This window comes from Oncorhynchus tshawytscha, linkage group LG19, assembly GCF_018296145.1.
Source record: "Oncorhynchus tshawytscha isolate Ot180627B linkage group LG19, Otsh_v2.0, whole genome shotgun sequence".
Taxonomy (NCBI): domain Eukaryota; kingdom Metazoa; phylum Chordata; class Actinopteri; order Salmoniformes; family Salmonidae; genus Oncorhynchus; species Oncorhynchus tshawytscha.
The window spans coordinates 53,549,324-53,561,329 of NC_056447.1; the positions used below are offsets into that span (position 1 = coordinate 53,549,324).

The 12,006-nt window shown below is 43.0% G+C and overlaps 1 pseudogene; it reads right to left on the bottom strand.

Moving 5' to 3' along the window:
• LOC112236252 overlaps positions 1 to 12,006 on the bottom strand; it is a 34,620-nt pseudogene that overhangs the window by 10,626 nt on the left and 11,988 nt on the right.

The window sequence follows — 12,006 nt, forward strand, 5'->3', positions numbered from 1 at the left end:
GCTAGATTCACAACGAGTGTAGCTTTAATTCAGTACCCTGCATGTGTGTTTTAATGAACGTTTGAGTTTTAACGAGTGCTATTAGCATTTGGCGTAGCGCATTTGCATTTGCTGATGGCTAGATGAGACGTCTGCGTGTCGGGTGGGCTTAAGAGGTTAATTAAGCTGGGCTGAAGCGTGTTTTTCCACTGTTCAGAAGCCTGTTGGTGCGAGACTCGATGCACCGGTACCACTTGCCGTGCAGAAGCAAAGAGAACAGCCTTTGGCTTTTGGGTGGCTGCAGTCTAACAATATTCCAGGACTTCCTTTATTTACCTGGATGGTGTCGTTGGAGTCTGTCTGCGGTCGGGATTTTGCTGTGTGTGACGAGTGGAACATGGGAGGCGGCGTGGAGTAGACCTCGGGCGTGGGGGACACCATGGGGACCTAGGGAGAACAGAGGACTGAGACATCACACTTCTACCACACCTCAGACAGTAGTACTTTCCAACAATCCCTAAAAGGGAAAACGGATTAATCGCCACAAGCGAGTGGTCGACAATAGAGTTACAGACAGAGAAATCAAGTAATAAACAAGGTCGCAGTAGGAGAAACAGAGGATACAGTCGTATCTGGCCAGGTGGGATGATGATGTTATGGTGCTTTTGGAAAGGACAACCTGCTGTCATGCTGTGGTAAAACCCCTCTGTAAACTCACTTGTGTGGGCTCAGGCTGTACAGAAACAGTGTGTGGTGAGAGGCAGGATTCTGGGTGGGCTGGGGGACAGCCCATCTGAGGCAGGTCTATGTTCTGTGTTGGAGGCTTCATGGGCTGGGCCGATACGATGGCCGGGTCGATGGGCTGGGCCGAAACGATGGCCGGGTCGATGGGCTGGGCCGAAACGATGGCCGGGTCGATGGGCTGGGCCGATACGATGGCCGGGTCGATGGGCTGGGCCGATACGATGGCCGGGTTGATGGGCTGGGCCGATACGATGGCCGGGTCGATGGGCTGGACTGATACGATGGCCGGGTCGATGGGCTGGGCCGATACGATGGCCGGGTCGATGGGCTGGGCCGATACGATGGCTAGGTCGATGGGCTGCCCATCAAACTCCAGCATTGAGTCCTGAGGCAGGAAGCATAAAACAGTTATGGCTGAATATCAAAAATGCTTCCTTGATCATCATGTCCAAGGTCCAAATAGAGAAACCACAGTCAACCAGCTAGCAGCCCAACGCTCTATATCTGAACCAGTCAACCAGCTAGCAGCCCAACACTCTATATCTGAACCAGTCAACCAGCTAGCAGCCCAACACTATCTGAACCAGTCAACCAGCTAGCAGCCCAACGCTCTATATCTGAACCAGTCAACCAGCTAGGAGCCCAACACTCTATATCTGTCCCACAGTCAACCAGCTAGCAGCCCAACGCTCTATATCTGTCCCAGTCAACCAGCTAGGAGCCCAACGCTCTATATCTGTCCCACAGTCAACCAGCTAGGAGCCCAACGCTCTATATCTGTCCCACAGTCAACCAGCTAGCAGCCCAACACTCTATATCTGAACCAGCTAGCAGCCCAACACTATATCTGTCCCACAGTCAACCAGCTAGCAGCCCAACACTATATCTGTCCCACAGTCAACCAGCTAGCAGCCCAACACTATATCTGTCCCACAGTCAACCAGCTAGGAGCCCAACACTCTATATCTGTCCCACAGTCAACCAGCTAGAAGCACAATGCTTCTTATGTGCACTAGGGACGGGCACGATTAAATCTAATATCTGGATATTGGAATGGACATTTGTATTGATTTGAGCCATTTTTCCCCCTTTGTAAAAAAAAGGCAGTTTAGGTCTAAATTATCCTTGGTGACATTTTTACCTACAAGGATATACCATGACATTTTTACCTACAAGGATATACCATGACATTTTTACCTACAAGGATATACCATGACATTTGAAATTCTCAAATTTAATAAAACAAAAACTTATGAATGTAGTTTTTATATCTGCGTTGAGCTACTGCAGGACATTTAGCCCACCAGAATGCCCTGAAGTCAGCGTGTTATTTTCCATCACTACAAATATACATCACTACTATATTTAACCAGGTAGGCTAGTTGAGAACAAGTTCTCATTTGCAACTGCGACCTGGCCAAGATAAAGCATAGCAGTGTGAACAGACAACACAGAGTTACACATGGAGTAAACAATTAACAAGTCAATAACACAGTAGAAACAAAAGAGAGTCTATATACATTGTGTGCAAAAGGCATGAGGAGGTAGGCAAATAATTACAATTTTGCAGATTAACACTGGAGTGATAAATGATCAGATGGTCATGTACAGGTAGAGATATTGGTGTGCAAAAGAGCAGACAAGTAAATAAATAAAAACAGTATGGGGATGAGGTAGGTAAAATTGGATGGGCTATTTACCGATAGACTATGTACAGCTGCAGCGATCGGTTAGCTGCTCAGATAGCTGATGTTTGAAATTGGTGAGGGAGATAAAAGTCTCCAACTTCAGCGATTTTTTGCAATTCGTTCCAGTCACAGGCAGCAGAGTACTGGAACGAAAGGCGGTCAAATGAGGTGTTGGCTTTAGGGATGATCAGTGAGATACAGCTGCTGGAGCGCGTGCTACGGGTGGGTGTTGCCATCGTGACCAGTGAACTGAGATAAGGCGGAGCTTTACCTAGCATATGGACTTGTAGATGACCTGGAGCCAGTGGGTCTGGCGACGAATATGTAGCGAGGGCCAGCCGACTAGAGCATACAGGTCGCAGTGGTGGGTGGTATAAGGTGCTTTAGTGACAAAACGGATGGCACTGTGATAAACTGCATCCAGTTTGCTGAGTAGAGTGTTGGAAGCTATTTTGTAGATGACATCGCCGATGTCGAGGATCGGTAGGTGTTGGGGAATAATCATAATTAGTTGGTAACATAGGTAAGATGTTTTATATTTATCATATGTTTGTAAGTTACTTCTCATCAGAATGTTATTTTTGTATAATACTGTGGCGGGGTTGCAGTTATCTGTTCTATGTCAAGACTAAGTTATTTGGGCCGGAGAGAGGTCAAGCGTGTGTCTCTTGGCTCCACAATGTCTGTGTGCCAGTCAATGTGTCTCTGTGATCTTGTCAAGATAGGATGGATTTGATATATGCTTGTTGATATGGAGGATTTGTTTTGGTTCTGAGTTTGAGAAAAGAACATAGTTTAGGAGACAAAGCTGAAAGATCAATTATGCCAATGCTGTCTGGCTATGTGTGTCTTTGCTATAAAGGATCTCAGTTGCAATGTGTAAGGGACTCTCAGAGAATTCATTTATAGACACTGAATTGATCTGAGAGTCACAGGGTTGTAATGGAGCTCATATAATTAAAGATGGACTTTGTGATAACTAACACTGACTTGTGTGTGGTTTGCTCTCATGATTTGGTAAATACAGGAATTTCCCACGACATAGGATAGTCAGTTTTACTAGGGTAAGTTTGGCGGCGTGAGTGAAGGAGGCTTTGTTGCGGAATAGAAAGCAGACTCTAGATTTGATTTTAGATTGGAGATGTTTGATATGAGTCTGGAAGGAGAGTTTACAGTCTAGCCAGACACCTAGGTACTTATAGATGTCCACATATTCTAGGTCGGAACCATCCAGGGTGGTGATGCTAGTCGGGTGTGCGGGTGCAGGCAGCGAGCGGTTGAAAAGCATGCATTTGGTTTTACTAGCGTTGAAGAGCAGTTGGAGGCCACGGAAGGAGTGTTGTATGGCATTGAAGCTCGTTTGGAGGTTAGATAGCACAGTGTCCAAGGACGGGCCGGAAGTATACAGAATGGTGTTGTCTGCATAGAGGTGGATCAGGGAATCGCCCGCAGCAAGAGCAACATCATTGATATATACAGAGAAAAGAGTCGGCCCGAGAATTGAACCCTGTGGCACCCCCATAGAGACTGCCAGAGGACCGGACAGCATGCCCTCCGATTTGACACACTGAACTCTGTCTGCAAAGTAGTTGGTGAACCAGGCAAGGCAGTCATCAGAAAAACCGAGGCTACTGAATCTCCCGATAAGAATATGGTGATTGACAGAGTCGAAAGCCTTGGCAAGGTCGATGAATTACAGGCGTTCACCTAACAGAATTTCCACAATAACCGACACAGTTCAATGCAAAACAGAATCAGTTCTATCATGGCGAAAACCACATCTTTTGCTGGTGTGGTTAGCCAAACCGATGTCTACATCTGCCATGTGCATTTGAGTCATTCTAAATTAGTTAAGAGTCAATAGAAAAATGTTGACTATTCAGATATCTGAAAAGAAGTGCCCGTCCCTAATCTATACCACAGTTGACCTGCTAGAGAGCAGCTGAGCACTTAACGGAGAACCTAGAGTTTAGCTCAGCAGGCTAACATTGTCCCATCTAACGTATCAACAAAAAAAAAAATGAGACGGTGATCGACTTGACGCAACTCTACCATACAAAACATCAATGCTGAAAACGAGTTTTAATGACTCCAACCTAAGGTGTATGTAAACTTCCGACTTCAACTGCAGATATGCACGCCATCTACCTACGCTATATACAGTTGAAGTCGGAAGTTAACATACACCTTAGGTTGGAGTCATTAAAACTAGTTTTTCAACCACTCCACAAATTTCTTGTTAACTATAGTTTTGGCAAGTTGGTTAGTACATCTACTTAATGCATGACACAAGTATTTTTTTCAACAATTGTTTACAGAGATTATTTAATTTATAAATCACTGTATCACAATTCCAGTGGGTCAGAAGTTTACATACACTAAGTTGACAGCCTTTAAAACAGCTTGGAAAATTCCAGAAAATTATGTCATGGCTTTAGAAGCTTCTGATTGACTCAAATGATGTCAATTAGCCTATTGGAGGTGTACCTGTGGATGTATTTCAAGGCCTACCTTCAAACTCTGTGCCTCTTTGCTTGACATCATGGGAATATCAAAAGAAATTTGAAAAGATTGTAGACCTCCATAAGTCTGGTTCATCCTTGGGAGCAATTTCCAAACGCCTGAAGGTACCACGTTCATCTGTACAAACAATAGTACGCAAGCATAAACACCATGGGACCACGCAGCCGGCCTACCGCTCAAGAAGGCGATGCACTTTGTCTCCTAGAGATGCACGTACTTTTGTGCAAAACGTGCAAATCAATCCCAGAACAGCAGCAAAGGACCTTGTGAAGATGCAGGAGGAAACAGGTACAAAAGGATCTATATCCACAGTAAAAACAAGTCCTATATCGACATAACATGAAAGGCCGCTCAGCAAGGAAGAAGCCATTGCTCCAGACTACGGTTTGCAACTGCACATGGGGACAAAGATCATACTTTTTGGAGAAATGTCCTCTGATCTGATGAAACAAAAATAGAACTGTTTGCCCATAATGACCATCGTTATGTTTGGAGGAAAAAGGGAGAGGAAAATGATGTGGATATATTGAAGGAACATCTTAAGACATCAGTCAGGAAGTTAAAGCTTGGTCGGAAATGGGTCTTCCAAATGGACAATGACCGCAAGCATACTTCCAAAGTTGTGGCAAAATAGCTTAACTTCTTGAGGGCCGGGGGCAGTATTCGGATGACTGACGTGCCCAAAGTAAACTGCTTGTTACTCAGGGCCTGAAGCTAGGATATGCATAGTATTGGATAGAAAACACTGAAGTTTCTAAAATTGTTAAAATAATGTCTGTGAGTAAAACGGTACTGATATGGCAGGTGAAAACCCGAGGAGAATCCATTCTGATCAAATCCTTGTTATTGGGAAAATCAAAAGGAATACCTCCCAGATTGCAGTTCCTAGGGCTTCCACAAGATGTCAGTCTTTAGAAAGAATTTCAGGCTTGGTTTTTGATAAATGAGCTAGAATTTGTCATTTTTCTAGGTGGCTCCCATTTTGACTGTAGTATTGTGGCGCGCACTTCGTTATTTATCTCCGGTAATACTATTCTCGGTCTTAAATTGATTGTTTATTTACATATTACTTGTTTGGATGAAGTTTATTTGTAACGTTTGAACGAAGGAAACAAGTGGATTACTGAATCAAGCACGACAACTACACTGAATTTTTTGGGATATAAAGAAGGACTTTATTGAACAAAACGACCATTTGATGTGTAGCTGGGACCCTTGGGATTGCAAACAGAGGAAGATCTTCAAAAGGTAAATTATTTATTTTATCGCTACTTCTAACTTTCGTGACACCTCTGCTTGTTTGGAAAATGTTTGTAATGCGGGGCGCTGTCCTCAGATAATCGCATGGTGTGCTTTCGCCGTAAAGCCTTTTTGAAATCTGACAAAGCAGCTGGATTAACAAGAAGTTAAGCTTTTAAACAATGTAAGACACTTGTATTTTCATGAATGTTTAATATTTCGATTTTGCGCGCTCCGATTTCACTGGATGTTGTCGAATTTAACGGGATTTCCGCACTAGGAGGCTAAGGACAACAAAGTCAAGGTATTGGAGTGGTCATCAAAGCCCTGACCTCAATCCTATAGAAAATTTGTGGGCAGAACTGAAAAAGCGTGTGCGAGCAAGGAGGCCTACAAACCTGACTCAGTTACACCAGCTCTGTCAGGCGGAATGGGCCAAAATTCACCCAACTTATTGTGGGAAGCTTGTGGAAGGCTACCCGAAACATTTGACCCAAAGTTAAACAATTTAAAGGCAAGCTACCCAATACTAATTGAGTGTATGTAAACTTCTGACCCACTGGGAATGTGATGAAATAAAAGCTAAAAGAAATCATTCTCTACTATTATTCTGACATTTCACATTCTTTAAATAAAGTGGTGATCCTAACTGACCTAAGACAGGACATTTTTAACAAGATTAAATGTCAGGAATTGTGAAAAACTGAGTTTAAATATATTTGGCTAAGGTGTATGTAAACCTCCGACTTCAACTGTAGGCATGCACGTCAGCTTTCACATTACCTCACCTACCTACGTTATTACAGGTATGCACGTCATCTACCTACGTTGCACGTCATCTACCTACGTTATACAGGTATGGCACGTCATCTACCTACGTTATACAGGTATGCACGTCATCTACCTACGTTATACAGGCGTGTAGGTCATCTACCTACGTTATACAGGCGTGTAGGTCATCTACCTACGTTATACAGGCGTGTAGGTCATCTACCTACGTTATACAGGCGTGTAGGTCATCTACCTACGTTATACAGGCGTGTAGGTCATCTACCTACGTTATACAGGCGTGTAGGTCATCTACCTACGTTATACAGGCGTGTAGGTCATCTACCTACGTTATACAGGCGTGTAGGTCATCTACCTACGTTATACAGGCGTGTAGGTCATCTACGTTATACAGGCGTGTAGGTCATCTACCTACGTTATACAGGCGTGTAGGTCATCTACCTACGTTATACAGGCGTGCAGGTCATCTACCTACGTTATACAGGCGTGTAGGTCATCTACCTACGTTATACAGGCGTGTAGGTCATCTACCTATACAGTTATCACAGGGCGTAGGTCATCTACCTCGTCATGTAGGTCTCTACCTACGTTATCTACAGGCATGTAGGTCATCTACCTACGTTATACAGGCATGTAGGTCATCTACCTACGTTATACAGGCATGTAGGTCATCTACCTACGTTATACAGGCATGTGGTCATCTACCTACGGTCATCTACCTACGTTATACAGGCATGTAGGTCATCTACCTACGTTATACAGGCATGTAGGTCATCTACCTACGTTATACAGGCATGTAGGTCATCTACCTACGTTATACAGGCATGTAGGTCATCTACCTACGTTATACAGGCATGTAGGTCATCTACCTACGTTATACAGGCATGTAGGTCATCTACCTACGTTATACAGGCATGTAGGTCATCTACCTACGTTATACAGGCATGTAGGTCATCTACCTACGTTATACAGGCATGTAGGTCATCTACCTACGTTATACAGGCATGTAGGTCATCTACCTACGTTATACAGGCATGTAGGTCATCTACCTACGTTATACAGGCATGTAGGTCATCTACCTACGTTATACAGGCATGTAGGTCATCTACCTACGTTATACAGGCATGTAGGTCATCTACCTACGTTATACAGGCATGTAGGTCATCTACCTACGTTATACAGGTATGTAGGTCATCTACCTACGTTATACAGGTATGTAGGTCATCTACCTACGTTATATTAGGCATGTAGGTAATCTACTTACGTTATATTAGGCATGTAGGTCATCTACCTACGTTATATTAGGCATGTAGGTCATCTACCTACGTTATATAGGCATGTAGGTCATCTACCTACGTTATACAGGTATGTAGGTCATCTACCTACGTTATACAGGTACGCACGTCATCTACCTACGTTACACAGGCACGTCAACTTTGACATTGGTTTTGCACATCGGTGTTAAACTTACACATCGGGCCGATGCAGATGCTGGCATTTTTTAGCTAATATCGTCCGATTCCGATACGTTCACCGATATATCGTTCGTCCCTAAAATACAAGTGATTCTGGACGACAACAACGTTGTTTGATTGATACATTAAGGCTGTTTTTCATAAAGAAGTTCAAATCTGCTTTACATTCTGTTTCCTTGCCACGACACTAACGAGTATCGTGATATTGTCATATCCCTAATTTCAAAAAGATATCTATCACTATCCTGCAGTTTTTTAGTAAACATCAGTTTTTCGGTTGTCTTTTACAGTTTAATATGCGATAGTCTGTATGGTCTTTGCTGCAAAATAAATTGCCTCGAGGACATGAAAGTTCTCAATCTGAAAAGTCTTGAAGGAAGCTCAGCTTCTTTACCTGCACAGTGTTGTAAGGCCCCTGCATCTGTCACCAGTCAGAGATAATGCCTAGGCTTTAGCGCTGTGGGAAAACAGTCTTAAATAGAGTTGCTGTTTAAATCCTCACCTGCATGAAGTTGTAAGGCCCCTGCATCTGTGACAAGAGGTTCTGGACCTCCTGCTTCCTGACCACCGAGTCTGCAGGGGGTGTGCCTGGGGGCGTGGCCCTGTTCAGGGATTGGGCCTCTGTGGTGATAGGGGAGGGGCTGACTGTACAGGCAGTTGCAGGATGGTTCTCACCGCCTGGGAAAAAAAAAAAAAAAAAAAAAAAAGGAAAGTATGGTCAGGGGTTGTCATGGAAACCCGGGAGGACCTGGGGTTGAAAATCTCCTGATACTTTCCCGATCTATAAACAAGAACTCTTAAAAAAAAAAAAAAATGTTAAAGGGCATTATGGGAACGTTTTTTTTATATTTTTGAATGTTGCAACCCTAAACTGGCGCTCTACAACCTGAGTTGGTTACTTTCTAAATGTAATCTAGTAGTTGTAATCAGTTAAACTTTTTACCCAAACTAAAGTAATCAGAATAGTTTACTTTTAGATTAGGCATTAGAAGACAAACAATATTACCAATTTTTTTGCAGGATAAATCAATGTTGCATTTTACTTTGTGTTGGTCATGTAGACTTCTAACTCATTGCTTTCTCCTACATGTAATACCATTAAGGCTATATCTTTATACTTAAAAAAATAAGTCTGTCAGATTCAGTCATTTAATTTAATACTCGTGGGGCTTCAAAAATTGGATTTGGAAATAGATTAGGGAAAACATTGTTCGACCTGAGCATAACCCACAAACTAAGAAATCATTAGCCTAATCTGTCGATTGTGATTGTGTCGTCATGGAGGACTGATTGGGCTCACTGCTTCAAGTTGAAAAATAAATGCTGCTCTCGTGGAATGGCATGCTTTGTGCAATACCGAAAAGTGATATTTGCGTGCGAAAAATTTAATTGTTCCACCACACTTTCTCCCTTATTTCAAACTTTCCAAGTGCCAGTAGTTTTTCCCAGTCACAGCTCATGAAGTACGCTTCATCACCTTCTCACCCCCGTCTCCGTGGTCAGGCTTCTCACCTTAACGTTACCTCTTCGTTATCGTTCAGGGGACGTGCTGCTGCAACTAGTAAATTGGCCGTCTCTTCAGCCGAGTGCTGCGTTGCATTCTGTTATGTAAACGACTGACTGAGAGTTGGATACAGCAGCCAGTAGTGCGCCAAACGCGCATCACTAGCTCACTTACAGCCAGTAGTGATCTAACACACCCCCCCCCCAACGTGAATAATTTGCATCCCTGCTGCGGTCATCCTAACATCCAAGCCGTATATTCAAGTTGGATCATCTTCGGATGCCGACAGCAGTCGCACCATTGGAAGACATATCTTGGACTGTAGTTGACAAAAGCCCATTCCTGCCATTTTCCCGCGATCCAAATGTATTTGGTGTCATCAGTTTCCCCTAGCTTGTCAGAATCGTTCACCTTTTTTTTCACCTTTTTTCCCCCCAATGTGGATTTGAATGTCATTTCGAAAACAGAAAAGGTGTCAACTTTCGCAAACATCCTTTATGAATTTAAAAAGTAATTTTAGACGTAATTTAGTTGTTTTTTTAAGTAGCCGATTACAATATGTTAGCTGGTAATGTAACTGATGTTGTTTTGTAACCCCTTACTCCCCGACCCGGTCTACAACCTACCTGGTTTGTGTGGAGCATGTTCAATGGATCTTTAACAGATGCTGTCTGTTAATGACCAGAGATACATTTTTATTAAATTATGAATGTTTCTATATCAACAAAAAAAGATACCCATCAGTGTTGTGTGATGGTAGGGAGAGAACCAGTGGACTGTCAGTGAAGAGGACACATTAGAGTCAATACAAAATGGAGGACGAAGGATGAGGTAGTCAGGAACAGGCGAGCAGCATAAATACCTCCGTTTCAGTGGTCCACTCATCTCCTTGCTCCTTGTCGCTGTATGTGGTGTCTAGAATGAATTGTCTGTTAACGAACTGAAAGACAGAAACAAGATGGCCGCCGTCACAAACCAGCCGAGTCATAAGAACTGAAATTGAAGGGTCGTGTTCAGTAGGCACTAAACGGAAGAAATCGTCCCGAAATCAGTGAACTTGAGAGGTACTATTCTGAATTAAATTTGTCCAATAAGAAGCACTCATTTTAGTTTTCCGTCACAAAATGCCGGGCCATTATTTAATCGTTTTAAGTTTGTCCAAAACGGAGCTCTAATCAACACGACCCAGGATAGGAAAGCCTCTCACCTCTGTAGCTTCCACCTCAATGGGCTCTATGTACTCTTCAACTATTTCGCCCTCTGGAAAGAGAAAATAACTTTCAGAACGCAGGACGAAAGCCAATCAATCAATCATCTTTATTGTCCCAATTGGGAAATTTGTGGTGGTAAAATAAAACAACAATGACAACAAACTTAAGCTAACAGCTACATTTTGTATGGCTTACAAATTAACTTTAAAGTGTACTTAAGCTAACTACATTTGTATTGCTTCCAGCTCGATTACAAATTAACCAACTGAAGTGTACTTTCGCTAACATTGGTATTGCTTAGTCATTTAAAAAAAAAAAAAAAAAAAAAAAAAAAATGGGGGAATGAGTGCACATTTGTAAGGATGGTCAAGGAAAGAGACTCATTTAGCTAACATAATATGGATAACGTTGGTCAATTTATAACTCAGTGCACATTTCTAAACGCCAACGTCAAAGATTTTGACCTGGGTCGACGGCCTGCTCCTCGGTCTCCTCCACTAGAGCGACGGCCTGCTCCTCGGTCTCCTCCACTAGAGCGACGGCCTGCTCCTCGGTCTCCTCACACACTCCATTCTGGTGAGACTGGGCTTGGTCAAAGTACCCACTTAGCAGCACTCGGTTCAGGCTGTCCTTCAGAGCTTTGTCTGGGTAGGGAGAGGAATTGAGAATACTATCAGAAACACCATTTACAAACATGTCAATTGTACAAAACAATATGGTGGACATCTAATTTGAGAAGAATCAAATCAATCAAAAAAAAAAATAATTATATAGCCCTTCGTACATCAGCTGATATCTCAAAGTGCTGCACAGAAACCCAGCCTAAAACCCCAAACAGCAAGCAATGCAGGTGT